The sequence below is a fragment of the Phalangium opilio genome, unplaced genomic scaffold (assembly GCF_054372755.1).
Source record: "Phalangium opilio isolate 3A_F unplaced genomic scaffold, DU_Popi_V2 ptg001170l_1, whole genome shotgun sequence".
NCBI lineage: Eukaryota > Metazoa > Arthropoda > Arachnida > Opiliones > Phalangiidae > Phalangium > Phalangium opilio.
The window spans coordinates 9,198,373-9,208,063 of record NW_028324255.1 but is presented as its reverse complement, the minus strand read 5'-3'; the positions used below and the strand labels follow the sequence as shown (position 1 = coordinate 9,208,063).

The 9,691-nt window shown below is 38.3% G+C and overlaps 29 non-coding genes across 29 annotated transcripts; all 29 read right to left on the bottom strand.

Moving 5' to 3' along the window:
• Window positions 1–1,732: 1,732 nt before the first annotated feature.
• TRNAK-UUU (transfer RNA lysine (anticodon UUU)) lies at window positions 1,733–1,805 on the bottom strand. The gene has a single exon. It is a non-coding gene; the product is annotated as a tRNA-Lys (tRNA).
• Window positions 1,806–1,912: 107 nt separating this feature from the next.
• TRNAK-UUU (transfer RNA lysine (anticodon UUU)) lies at window positions 1,913–1,985 on the bottom strand. Its single transcript has one exon. It is a non-coding gene; the product is annotated as a tRNA-Lys (tRNA).
• A 287-nt stretch (window positions 1,986–2,272) lies between these two features.
• Window positions 2,273–2,345, bottom strand: TRNAK-UUU (transfer RNA lysine (anticodon UUU)). Its single transcript has one exon. It is a non-coding gene; the product is annotated as a tRNA-Lys (tRNA).
• Window positions 2,346–2,452: 107 nt separating this feature from the next.
• Window positions 2,453–2,525, bottom strand: TRNAK-UUU (transfer RNA lysine (anticodon UUU)). Its single transcript has one exon. It is a non-coding gene; the product is annotated as a tRNA-Lys (tRNA).
• A 107-nt stretch (window positions 2,526–2,632) lies between these two features.
• Window positions 2,633–2,705, bottom strand: TRNAK-UUU (transfer RNA lysine (anticodon UUU)). Its single transcript has one exon. It is a non-coding gene; the product is annotated as a tRNA-Lys (tRNA).
• Window positions 2,706–2,990: 285 nt separating this feature from the next.
• Window positions 2,991–3,063, bottom strand: TRNAK-UUU (transfer RNA lysine (anticodon UUU)). Its single transcript has one exon. It is a non-coding gene; the product is annotated as a tRNA-Lys (tRNA).
• A 107-nt stretch (window positions 3,064–3,170) lies between these two features.
• Window positions 3,171–3,243, bottom strand: TRNAK-UUU (transfer RNA lysine (anticodon UUU)). Its single transcript has one exon. It is a non-coding gene; the product is annotated as a tRNA-Lys (tRNA).
• Window positions 3,244–3,350: 107 nt separating this feature from the next.
• Window positions 3,351–3,423, bottom strand: TRNAK-UUU (transfer RNA lysine (anticodon UUU)). The gene has a single exon. It is a non-coding gene; the product is annotated as a tRNA-Lys (tRNA).
• Window positions 3,424–3,530: 107 nt separating this feature from the next.
• On the bottom strand, window positions 3,531–3,603 carry TRNAK-UUU (transfer RNA lysine (anticodon UUU)). Its single transcript has one exon. It is a non-coding gene; the product is annotated as a tRNA-Lys (tRNA).
• Window positions 3,604–3,710: 107 nt separating this feature from the next.
• On the bottom strand, window positions 3,711–3,783 carry TRNAK-UUU (transfer RNA lysine (anticodon UUU)). Its single transcript has one exon. It is a non-coding gene; the product is annotated as a tRNA-Lys (tRNA).
• Window positions 3,784–3,890: 107 nt separating this feature from the next.
• TRNAK-UUU (transfer RNA lysine (anticodon UUU)) lies at window positions 3,891–3,963 on the bottom strand. The gene has a single exon. It is a non-coding gene; the product is annotated as a tRNA-Lys (tRNA).
• A 285-nt stretch (window positions 3,964–4,248) lies between these two features.
• TRNAK-UUU (transfer RNA lysine (anticodon UUU)) lies at window positions 4,249–4,321 on the bottom strand. Its single transcript has one exon. It is a non-coding gene; the product is annotated as a tRNA-Lys (tRNA).
• A 285-nt stretch (window positions 4,322–4,606) lies between these two features.
• TRNAK-UUU (transfer RNA lysine (anticodon UUU)) lies at window positions 4,607–4,679 on the bottom strand. Its single transcript has one exon. It is a non-coding gene; the product is annotated as a tRNA-Lys (tRNA).
• A 107-nt stretch (window positions 4,680–4,786) lies between these two features.
• TRNAK-UUU (transfer RNA lysine (anticodon UUU)) lies at window positions 4,787–4,859 on the bottom strand. Its single transcript has one exon. It is a non-coding gene; the product is annotated as a tRNA-Lys (tRNA).
• Window positions 4,860–4,966: 107 nt separating this feature from the next.
• Window positions 4,967–5,039, bottom strand: TRNAK-UUU (transfer RNA lysine (anticodon UUU)). Its single transcript has one exon. It is a non-coding gene; the product is annotated as a tRNA-Lys (tRNA).
• A 285-nt stretch (window positions 5,040–5,324) lies between these two features.
• Window positions 5,325–5,397, bottom strand: TRNAK-UUU (transfer RNA lysine (anticodon UUU)). The gene has a single exon. It is a non-coding gene; the product is annotated as a tRNA-Lys (tRNA).
• Window positions 5,398–5,682: 285 nt separating this feature from the next.
• On the bottom strand, window positions 5,683–5,755 carry TRNAK-UUU (transfer RNA lysine (anticodon UUU)). Its single transcript has one exon. It is a non-coding gene; the product is annotated as a tRNA-Lys (tRNA).
• Window positions 5,756–5,862: 107 nt separating this feature from the next.
• On the bottom strand, window positions 5,863–5,935 carry TRNAK-UUU (transfer RNA lysine (anticodon UUU)). Its single transcript has one exon. It is a non-coding gene; the product is annotated as a tRNA-Lys (tRNA).
• Window positions 5,936–6,042: 107 nt separating this feature from the next.
• On the bottom strand, window positions 6,043–6,115 carry TRNAK-UUU (transfer RNA lysine (anticodon UUU)). The gene has a single exon. It is a non-coding gene; the product is annotated as a tRNA-Lys (tRNA).
• A 285-nt stretch (window positions 6,116–6,400) lies between these two features.
• TRNAK-UUU (transfer RNA lysine (anticodon UUU)) lies at window positions 6,401–6,473 on the bottom strand. The gene has a single exon. It is a non-coding gene; the product is annotated as a tRNA-Lys (tRNA).
• A 285-nt stretch (window positions 6,474–6,758) lies between these two features.
• TRNAK-UUU (transfer RNA lysine (anticodon UUU)) lies at window positions 6,759–6,831 on the bottom strand. The gene has a single exon. It is a non-coding gene; the product is annotated as a tRNA-Lys (tRNA).
• A 285-nt stretch (window positions 6,832–7,116) lies between these two features.
• TRNAK-UUU (transfer RNA lysine (anticodon UUU)) lies at window positions 7,117–7,189 on the bottom strand. Its single transcript has one exon. It is a non-coding gene; the product is annotated as a tRNA-Lys (tRNA).
• Window positions 7,190–7,654: 465 nt separating this feature from the next.
• TRNAK-UUU (transfer RNA lysine (anticodon UUU)) lies at window positions 7,655–7,727 on the bottom strand. Its single transcript has one exon. It is a non-coding gene; the product is annotated as a tRNA-Lys (tRNA).
• A 107-nt stretch (window positions 7,728–7,834) lies between these two features.
• Window positions 7,835–7,907, bottom strand: TRNAK-UUU (transfer RNA lysine (anticodon UUU)). Its single transcript has one exon. It is a non-coding gene; the product is annotated as a tRNA-Lys (tRNA).
• Window positions 7,908–8,014: 107 nt separating this feature from the next.
• TRNAK-UUU (transfer RNA lysine (anticodon UUU)) lies at window positions 8,015–8,087 on the bottom strand. Its single transcript has one exon. It is a non-coding gene; the product is annotated as a tRNA-Lys (tRNA).
• A 107-nt stretch (window positions 8,088–8,194) lies between these two features.
• On the bottom strand, window positions 8,195–8,267 carry TRNAK-UUU (transfer RNA lysine (anticodon UUU)). Its single transcript has one exon. It is a non-coding gene; the product is annotated as a tRNA-Lys (tRNA).
• Window positions 8,268–8,552: 285 nt separating this feature from the next.
• Window positions 8,553–8,625, bottom strand: TRNAK-UUU (transfer RNA lysine (anticodon UUU)). The gene has a single exon. It is a non-coding gene; the product is annotated as a tRNA-Lys (tRNA).
• Window positions 8,626–8,910: 285 nt separating this feature from the next.
• TRNAK-UUU (transfer RNA lysine (anticodon UUU)) lies at window positions 8,911–8,983 on the bottom strand. The gene has a single exon. It is a non-coding gene; the product is annotated as a tRNA-Lys (tRNA).
• Window positions 8,984–9,268: 285 nt separating this feature from the next.
• On the bottom strand, window positions 9,269–9,341 carry TRNAK-UUU (transfer RNA lysine (anticodon UUU)). The gene has a single exon. It is a non-coding gene; the product is annotated as a tRNA-Lys (tRNA).
• Window positions 9,342–9,691: the final 350 nt, after the last annotated feature.

Here is a 9,691-nt window from a genome sequence, read left to right as displayed (position 1 = left end):
GGTTTTTGGTGCTCCTGTACATCGAATCATTTAAAAACTACATAGCCGTTAGCTTTCGGAATACTTTTAAATTAACAAGTAACTATTCAAGGTGTGCCTTTTTCAAGTTTCATCAAATTTAATTAAGTCTAAGTATGTTAATTTAATTTAAAAATGTAAGTACCTCAAAAGATTATTCTACAGCAGACGACGCTAATTGTTCGTTACTCTACAGTAGACGACGCTTATTTGCCATTTCACCGCCTTGAAACTTTAACTTAATATTTTTCAATAAATATAACACTATATTTATTAAAAACTTCTCTGGCGGGTCTAATTTTCATTTAATTATGTGTCTCGGTTGAAATTCTATACTTAAGATACCTTTTTAATTTATATTTTAGATGTTAGTTTCGACCAAGGCTTAAGTTGCCTTACTTGGGCCATGGATTTATAATAGAAGCTTACGCATCATGGATATTTCCCTGTAGCCTTCAGTAAGGCATTTTGATTTTAAACACATTTATGGCACAAAAATTCGCGCGGGTGGGGACTGGGGGGCTGATGACGTAGAAATTGAGGCAAACTTTTTACTTTTGGCGCGCGTGCGCGCGCGCTATTCAAAATTAGAACTCGATCACGTGAAAAACTTCAACCCCCCTCTGAATTTGCCTCAAATTCTACGTCACAAACGCGCGTGCCAGGCTGGTACTATTTCAGACGAGGAATAAATGTTGCGCGCGTTTTAAGGTGAGTGAAATATCCAGGAAGCGTAAGCTTCTATTATAAATCCATGCTTAGGCAGACTATTGAGTGAGTCTATGCAATGGGTGATTGTAAAAGCTGGAAGGATAGATGGATCAGTGTTGGAAATAAGGATTTTTTTAAACTGGACCTGTGGCCTAGGTATTTTAATTAAAATAACTGGCCACGTTGCCACTCACTGTAAACGTACAAGGGCAGTGAACGCAATGTCATGGATAATTGTAATCGTAGAGTGGACTGTAAAAGATACGGATTTGATAGTTTAAAAATCGTGGCAGGATGTTGGTTTTGAAGTTGACTATAAAGCTCGGGTTCTAAAACGAATTGTGAGCCGTATCTTTTAAGAATTAGTAGAAGTGTAGAACCATTTTTAACCTCGTCCTAGAAGCGAAAAATTTCGCATTTCAGGCAAAAAATGGTTTTATAATAGATTAATACAAATGCAGACTGAAGGAACAGATATTATATAAAAAAGGACTTGGTTTGCCCAAGCCTAAAAATCAAAACGATAAGAGTTTTTTCCAGTTGACTGAAGCGCGGATATTTTATTTTTCTATATAATTTTAAAGACAATCTGTATTTTACTACTCTTTAATTCAATCTCCTGATTTTACTGGTAATGGATTTATTTCCTATAAATTAATTGAAATAAAATATTACTTATTTCAGATTTTTCATGATAAAATTTTTACGAAAATGGAAATTGTTGTTGAAAAATCTGAGATAAGATTTTTTATTTCAATTAATTTATAGGAAATAAATCCATTACCAGTAAAATCAGGAGATTGAATTAAAGAGTAGTAAAATAGAGATTGTCTTTAAAATTATATAGAAAAATAAAATATCCGCGCTTCAGTCAACTGGAAAAAACTCTTATCGTTTTGATTTTTAGGCTTGGGCAAACCAAGTCCTTTTTTATATAATTGGAATTAGAATTTACATAAATTTATTGAAGTTTAAATTATTGACGATTCTTTAAAAACAGAGTCGCCCGAACAGGGACTCGAACCCTGGACCGTTAGGTTAAAAGCCTAACGCTCTACCGACTGAGCTATCCAAGCTGAAACGAAATGAACTCCCGTAATAATTGGGATTAGAATTTCAATAATTTTACTGGAAATTAAATGATCTGAAGTTTCAATTATTGATGATTCTTCAAAAACACAGTCGCCCGAACAGGGACTCGAACCCTGGACCGTTAGGTTAAAAGCCTAACGCTCTACCGACTGAGCTATCCGGGCTCAAGCGAGGTGAACTCCGGTAATAATTGGGATAAGAATTTCAATAATTTTACTTGAAATTAAATGATCTGAAGTTTAAATTATTGATGACTCTTCAAAAACAGAGTCGCCCGAACAGGGACAAGAACCCTGGACCGTTAGGTTAAAAGCCTAACGCTCTACCGACTGAGCTATCCTGTCTCAAACGAAGTTAAATCCCGTAATAATTGGAATTAGAATTTACATAAATTTATTGAAAGTGAAATGATCTGAAGTTTAAATTTTTGATGATTCTTCAAAAACAGAGTCGCCCGAACAGGGACTCGAACCCTGGACCCTTAGGTTAAAAGCCTAACGCTCTACCGACTGAGCTATCCGGGCTCAAGCGAGGTGAACTCACGTAATAATTGGAATTAGAATTTCCATAAATTTATTGAAAGTGAAATGATCTGAAGTTTAAATTATTGACGATTCTTTAAAAACAGAGTCGCCCGAACAGGGACTCGAACCCTGGACCGTTAGGTTAAAAGCCTAACGCTCTACCGACTGAGCTATCCGGGCTGAAACGAAATGAACTCCCGTAATAATTGGGATTAGAATTTCAATAATTTTACTGGAAATTAAATGATCTGAAATTTCAATTATTGATGATTCTTCAAAAACACAGTCGCCCGAACAGGGACTCGAACCCTGGACCGTTAGGTTAAAAGCCTAACGCTCTACCGACTGAGCTATCCGGGCTCAAGCGAGGTGAACTCCCGTAATAATTGGGATAAGAATTTCAATAATTTTACTGGAAATTAAATGATCTGAAGTTTAAATTATTGATGATTCTTCAAAAACAGAATAGCCCGAACAAGGAGTCGAACCCTGGACCGTGGTTTGAAGCCTAACGCTCTACCGACTGAGCTATCCGAGCTGAAACGAAATGAACTCCCGTAATAATTGGGATTAGAATTTCAATAATTTTACTGGAAATTAAATGATCTGAAGTTTAAATTATTGATGATTCTTCAAAAACAGAATGGCCCGAACAGGTACTCGAACCCTGGACCGTTAGGTTAAAAGCCTAACGCTCTACCGACTGAGCTATCCGGGCTCAAGCGAGGTGAACTCACGTAATAATTGGAATTAGAATTTACATAAATTTATTGAAAGTGAAATGATCTGAAGTTTAAATTATTGACGATTCTTTAAAAACAGAGTCGCCCGAACAGGGACTCGAACCCTGGACCGTTAGGTTAAAAGCCTAACGCTCTACCGACTGAGCTATCCGGGCTGAAACGAAATGAACTCCCGTAATAATTGGGATTAGAATTTCAATAATTTTACTGGAAATTAAATGATCTGAAGTTTAAATTATTGATGATTCTTCAATAACACAGTCGCCCGAACAGGGACTCGAACCCTGGACCGTTAGGTTAAAAGCCTAACGCTCTACCGACTGAGCTATCCGGGCTGAAACGAAATGAACTCCCGTAATAATTGGGATTAGAATTTCAATAATTTTACTGGAAATTAAATGATCTGAAGTTTAGATTATTGATGATTCTTCAAAAACACATTCGCCCGAACAGGGACTCGAACCCTGGACCGTTAGGTTAAAAGCCTAACGCTCTACCGACTGAGCTATCCGGGCTCAAGCGAGGTGAACTCACGTAATAATTGGAATTAGAATTTCCATAAATTTATTGAAAGTGAAATGATCTGAAGTTTAAATTATTGACGATTCTTTAAAAACAGAGTCGCCCGAACAGGGACTCGAACCCTGGACCGTTAGGTTAAAAGCCTAACGCTCTACCGACTGAGCTATCCGGGCTGAAACGAAATGAACTCCCGTAATAATTGGGATTAGAATTTCAATAATTTTACTGGAAATTAAATGATCTGAAGTTTAAATTATTGATGATTCTTCAAAAACACAGTCGCCCGAACAGGGACTCGAACCCTGGACCGTTAGGTTAAAAGCCTAACGCTCTACCGACTGAGCTATCCGGGCTCAAGCGAGGTGAACTCCCGTAATAATTGGGATAAGAATTTCAATAATTTTACTGGAAATTAAATGATCTGAAGTTTAAATTATTGATGATTCTTCAAAAACAGAATAGCCCGAACAAGGAGTCGAACCCTGGACCGTGGTTTGAAGCCTAACGCTCTACCGACTGAGCTATCCGAGCTGAAACGAAATGAACTCCCGTAATAATTGGGATTAGAATTTCAATAATTTTACTGGAAATTAAATGATCTGAAGTTTAAATTATTGATGATTCTTCAAAAACACAGTCGCCCGAACAGGAACTCGAACCCTGGACCGTTAGGTTAAAAGCCTAACGCTCTACTGACTGAGCTATCCGGGCTCAAGCGAGGTGAACTCCCGTAATAATTGGAATAAGAATTTCAATAATTTTACTGGAAATTAAATGATCTGAAGCTTAAATTATTGATGATTTTTCAAAAACAGAATGGCCCGAAAGAGAAGTCGAACCCTGGACCGTGGTTTGAAGCCTAACGCTCTACCGACTGAGCTATCCGAGCTGAAACGAAATGAACTCCCGTAATAATTGGGATTAGAATTTCAATAATTTTACTGGAAATTAAATGATCTGAAGTTTAAATTATTGATGATTCTTCAAAAACAGAATGGCCCGAACAGGTACTCGAACCCTGGACCGTTAGGTTAAAAGCCTAACGCTCTACCGACTGAGCTATCCGGGCTCAAGCGAGGAGAATTCACGTAATAATTGGAATTAGAATTTACATAAATTTATTGAAAGTGAAATGATCTGAAGTTTAAATTATTGACGATTCTTTAAAAACAGAGTCGCCCGAACAGGGACTCGAACCCTGGACCGTTAGGTTAAAAGCCTAACGCTCTACCGACTGAGCTATCCGGGCTGAAACGAAATGAACTCCCGTAATAATTGGGATTAGAATTTCAATAATTTTACTGGAAATTAAATGATCTGAAGTTTAAATTATTGATGATTCTTCAAAAACACAGTCGCCCGAACAGGGACTCGAACCCTGGACCGTTAGGTTAAAAGCCTAACGCTCTACCGACTGAGCTATCCGGGCTCAAGCGAGGTGAACTCCCGTAATAATTGGGATAAGAATTTCAATAATTTTACTGGAAATTAAATGATCTGAAGTTTAAATTATTGATGATTCTTCAAAAACAGAATAGCCCGAACAAGGAGTCGAACCCTGGACCGTGGTTTGAAGCCTAACGCTCTACCGACTGAGCTATCCGAGCTGAAACGAAATGAACTCCCGTAATAATTGGGATTAGAATTTCAATAATTTTACTGGAAATTAAATGATCTGAAGTTTAAATTATTGATGATTCTTCAAAAACACAGTCGCCCGAACAGGAACTCGAACCCTGGACCGTTAGGTTAAAAGCCTAACGCTCTACTGACTGAGCTATCCGGGCTCAAGCGAGGTGAACTCCCGTAATAATTGGAATAAGAATTTCAATAATTTTACTGGAAATTAAATGATCTGAAGCTTAAATTATTGATGATTTTTCAAAAACAGAATGGCCCGAAAGAGAAGTCGAACCCTGGACCGTGGTTTGAAGCCTAACGCTCTACCGACTGAGCTATCCGGGCTGAAACGAAATGAACTCCCGTAATAATTGGGATTAGAATTTCAATAATTTTACTGGAAATTAAATGATCTGAAGTTTAGATTATTGATGATTCTTCAAAAACACATTCGCCCGAACAGGCACTCGAACCCTGGACCGTTAGGTTAAAAGCCTAACGCTCTACCGACTGAGCTATCCGGGCTCAAGCGAGGTGAACTCACGTAATAATTGGAATTAGAATTTCCATAAATTTATTGAAAGTGAAATGATCTGAAGTTTAAATTATTGACGATTCTTTAAAAACAGAGTCGCCCGAACAGGGACTCGAACCCTGGACCGTTAGGTTAAAAGCCTAACGCTCTACCGACTGAGCTATCCGGGCTGAAACGAAATGAACTCCCGTAATAATTGGGATTAGAATTTCAATAATTTTACTGGAAATTAAATGATCTGAAGTTTAAATTATTGATGATTCTTCAAAAACACAGTCGCCCGAACAGGGACTCGAACCCTGGACCGTTAGGTTAAAAGCCTAACGCTCTACCGACTGAGCTATCCGGGCTCAAGCGAGGTGAACTCCCGTAATAATTGGGATAAGAATTTCAATAATTTTACTGGAAATTAAATGATCTGAAGTTTAAATTATTGATGATTCTTCAAAAACAGAATAGCCCGAACAAGGAGTCGAACCCTGGACCGTGGTTTGAAGCCTAACGCTCTACCGACTGAGCTATCCGAGCTGAAACGAAATGAACTCCCGTAATAATTGGGATTAGAATTTCAATAATTTTACTGGAAATTAAATGATCTGAAGTTTAAATTATTGATGATTCTTCAAAAACACAGTCGCCCGAACAGGAACTCGAACCCTGGACCGTTAGGTTAAAAGCCTAACGCTCTACTGACTGAGCTATCCGGGCTCAAGCGAGGTGAACTCCCGTAATAATTGGAATAAGAATTTCAATAATTTTACTGGAAATTAAATGATCTGAAGCTTAAATTATTGATGATTTTTCAAAAACAGAATGGCCCGAAAGAGAAGTCGAACCCTGGACCGTGGTTTGAAGCCTAACGCTCTACCGACTGAGCTATCCGAGCTGAAACGAAATGAACTCCCGTAATAATTGGGATTAGAATTTCAATAATTTTACTGGAAATTAAATGATCTGAAGTTTAAATTATTGATGATTCTTCAAAAACAGAATGGCCCGAACAGGTACTCGAACCCTGGACCGTTAGGTTAAAAGCCTAACGCTCTACCGACTGAGCTATCCGGGCTCAAGCGAGGAGAATTCACGTAATAATTGGAATTAGAATTTACATAAATTTATTGAAAGTGAAATGATCTGAAGTTTAAATTATTGACGATTCTTTAAAAACAGAGTCGCCCGAACAAGGAGTCGAACCCTGGACCGTGGTTTGAAGCCTAACGCTCTACCGACTGAGCTATCCGAGCTGAAACGAAATGAACTCCCGTAATAATTGGGATTAGAATTTCAATAATTTTACTGGAAATTAAATGATCTGAAGTTTAAATTATTGATGATTCTTCAAAAACACAGTCGCCCGAACAGGGACTCGAACCCTGGACCGTTAGGTTAAAAGCCTAACGCTCTACCGAATGAGCTATCCGGGCGCAAGCGAGGTGAACTCCCGTAATAATTGGGATAAGAATTTCAATAATTTTACTGGAAATTAAATGATCTGAAGTTTAAATTATTGATGATTTTTCAAAAACAGAATGGCCCGAACAAGGAGTCGAACCCTGGACCGTGGTTTGAAGCCTAACGCTCTACCGAATGAGCTATCCGAGCTGAAACGAAATGAACTCCCGTAATAATTGGGATTAGAATTTCAATAATTTTACTGGAAATTAAATGATCTGAAGTTTAAATTATTGATGATTCTTCAAAAACAGAGTGGCCCGAACAGGTACTCGAACCATGGACCGTTAGGTTAAAAGCCTAACGCTCTACCGACTGAGCTATCCGGGCTCAAGCGAGGAGAACTCACGTAATAATTGGAATTAGAATTTACATAAATTTATTGAAAGTGGAATGATCTGAAGTTTAAATTATTGACGATTCTTTAAAAACAGAGTCGCCCGAACAGGGACTCGAACCCTGGACTGTTAGGTTAAAAGCCTAACGCTCTACCGACTGAGCTATCCGGGCTGAAACGAAATGAACTCCCGTAATAATTTGGATTAGAATTTCAATAATTTTACTGGAAATTAAATGATCTGAACTTTAAATTATTGATGATTCTTCAAAAACACAGTCGCCCGAACAGGGACTCGAACCCTGGACCGTTAGGTTAAAAGCCTAACGCTCTACCGACTGAGCTATCCGGGCTCAAGCGAGGTGAACTCACGTAATAATTGGAATTAGAATTTCCATAAATTTATTGAAAGTGAAATGATCTGAAGTTTAAATTATTGACGATTCTTTAAAAACAGAGTCGCCCGAACAGGGACTCGAACCCTGGACCGTTAGGTTAAAAGCCTAACGCTCTACCGACTGAGCTATCCGGGCTGAAACGAAATGAACTCCCGTAATAATTGGGATTAGAATTTCAATAATTTTACTGGAAATTAAATGATCTGAAGTTTAAATTATTGATGATTCTTCAAAAACACAGTCGCCCGAACAGGGACTCGAACCCTGGACCGTTAGGTTAAAAGCCTAACGCTCTACCGACTGAGCTATCCGGGCTCAAGCGAGGTGAACTCCCGTAATAATTGGGATAAGAATTTCAATAATTTTACTGGAAATTAAATGATCTGAAGTTTAAATTATTGATGATTCTTCAAAAACAAAATAGCCCGAACAAGGAGTCGAACCCTGGACCGTGGTTTGAAGCCTAACGCTCTACCGACTGAGCTATCCGAGCTGAAACGAAATGAACTCCCGTAATAATTGGGATTAGAATTTCAATAATTTTACTGGAAATTAAATGATCTGAAGTTTAAATTATTGATGATTCTTCAAAAACACAGTCGCCCGAACAGGAACTCGAACCCTGGACCGTTAGGTTAAAAGCCTAACGCTCTACTGACTGAGCTATCCGGGCTCAAGCGAGGTGAACTCCCGTAATAATTGGAATAAGAATTTCAATAATTTTACTGGAAATTAAATGATCTGAAGCTTAAATTATTGATGATTTTTCAAAAACAGAATGGCCCGAAAGAGAAGTCGAACCCTGGACCGTGGTTTGAAGCCTAACGCTCTACCGACTGAGCTGTCCGAGCTGAAACGAAATGAACTCCCGTAATAATTGGGATTAGAATTTCAATAATTTTACTGGAAATTAAATGATCTGAAGTTTAAATTATTGATGATTCTTCAAAAACAGAATGGCCCGAACAGGTACTCGAACCCTGGACCGTTAGGTTAAAAGCCTAACGCTCTACCGACTGAGCTATCCGGGCTCAAGCGAGGAGAATTCACGTAATAATTGGAATTAGAATTTACATAAATTTATTGAAAGTGAAATGATCTGAAGTTTAAATTATTGACGATTCTTTAAAAACAGAGTCGCCCGAACAAGGAGTCGAACCCTGGACCGTGGTTTGAAGCCTAACGCTCTACCGACTGAGCTATCCGAGCTGAAACGAAATGAACTCCCGTAATAATTGGGATTAGAATTTCAATAATTTTACTGGAAATTAAATGATCTGAAGTTTAAATTATTGATGATTCTTCAAAAACACAGTCGCCCGAACAGGGACTCGAACCCTGGACCGTTAGGTTAAAAGCCTAACGCTCTACCGACTGAGCTATCCGGGCGCAAGCGAGGTGAACTCCCGTAATAATTGGGATAAGAATTTCAATAATTTTACTGGAAATTAAATGATCTGAAGTTTAAATTATTGATGATTTTTCAAAAACAGAATGGCCCGAACAAGGAGTCGAACCCTGGACCGTGGTTTGAAGCCTAACGCTCTATCGAATGAGCTATCCGAGCTGAAACGAAATGAACTCCCGTAATAATTGGGATTAGAATTTCAATAATTTTACTGGAAATTAAATGATCTGAAGTTTAAATTATTGATGATTCTTCAAAAACAGAGTGGCCCGAACAGGTACTCGAACCATGGACCGTTAGGTTAAAAGCCTAACGCTCTACCGACTGAGCT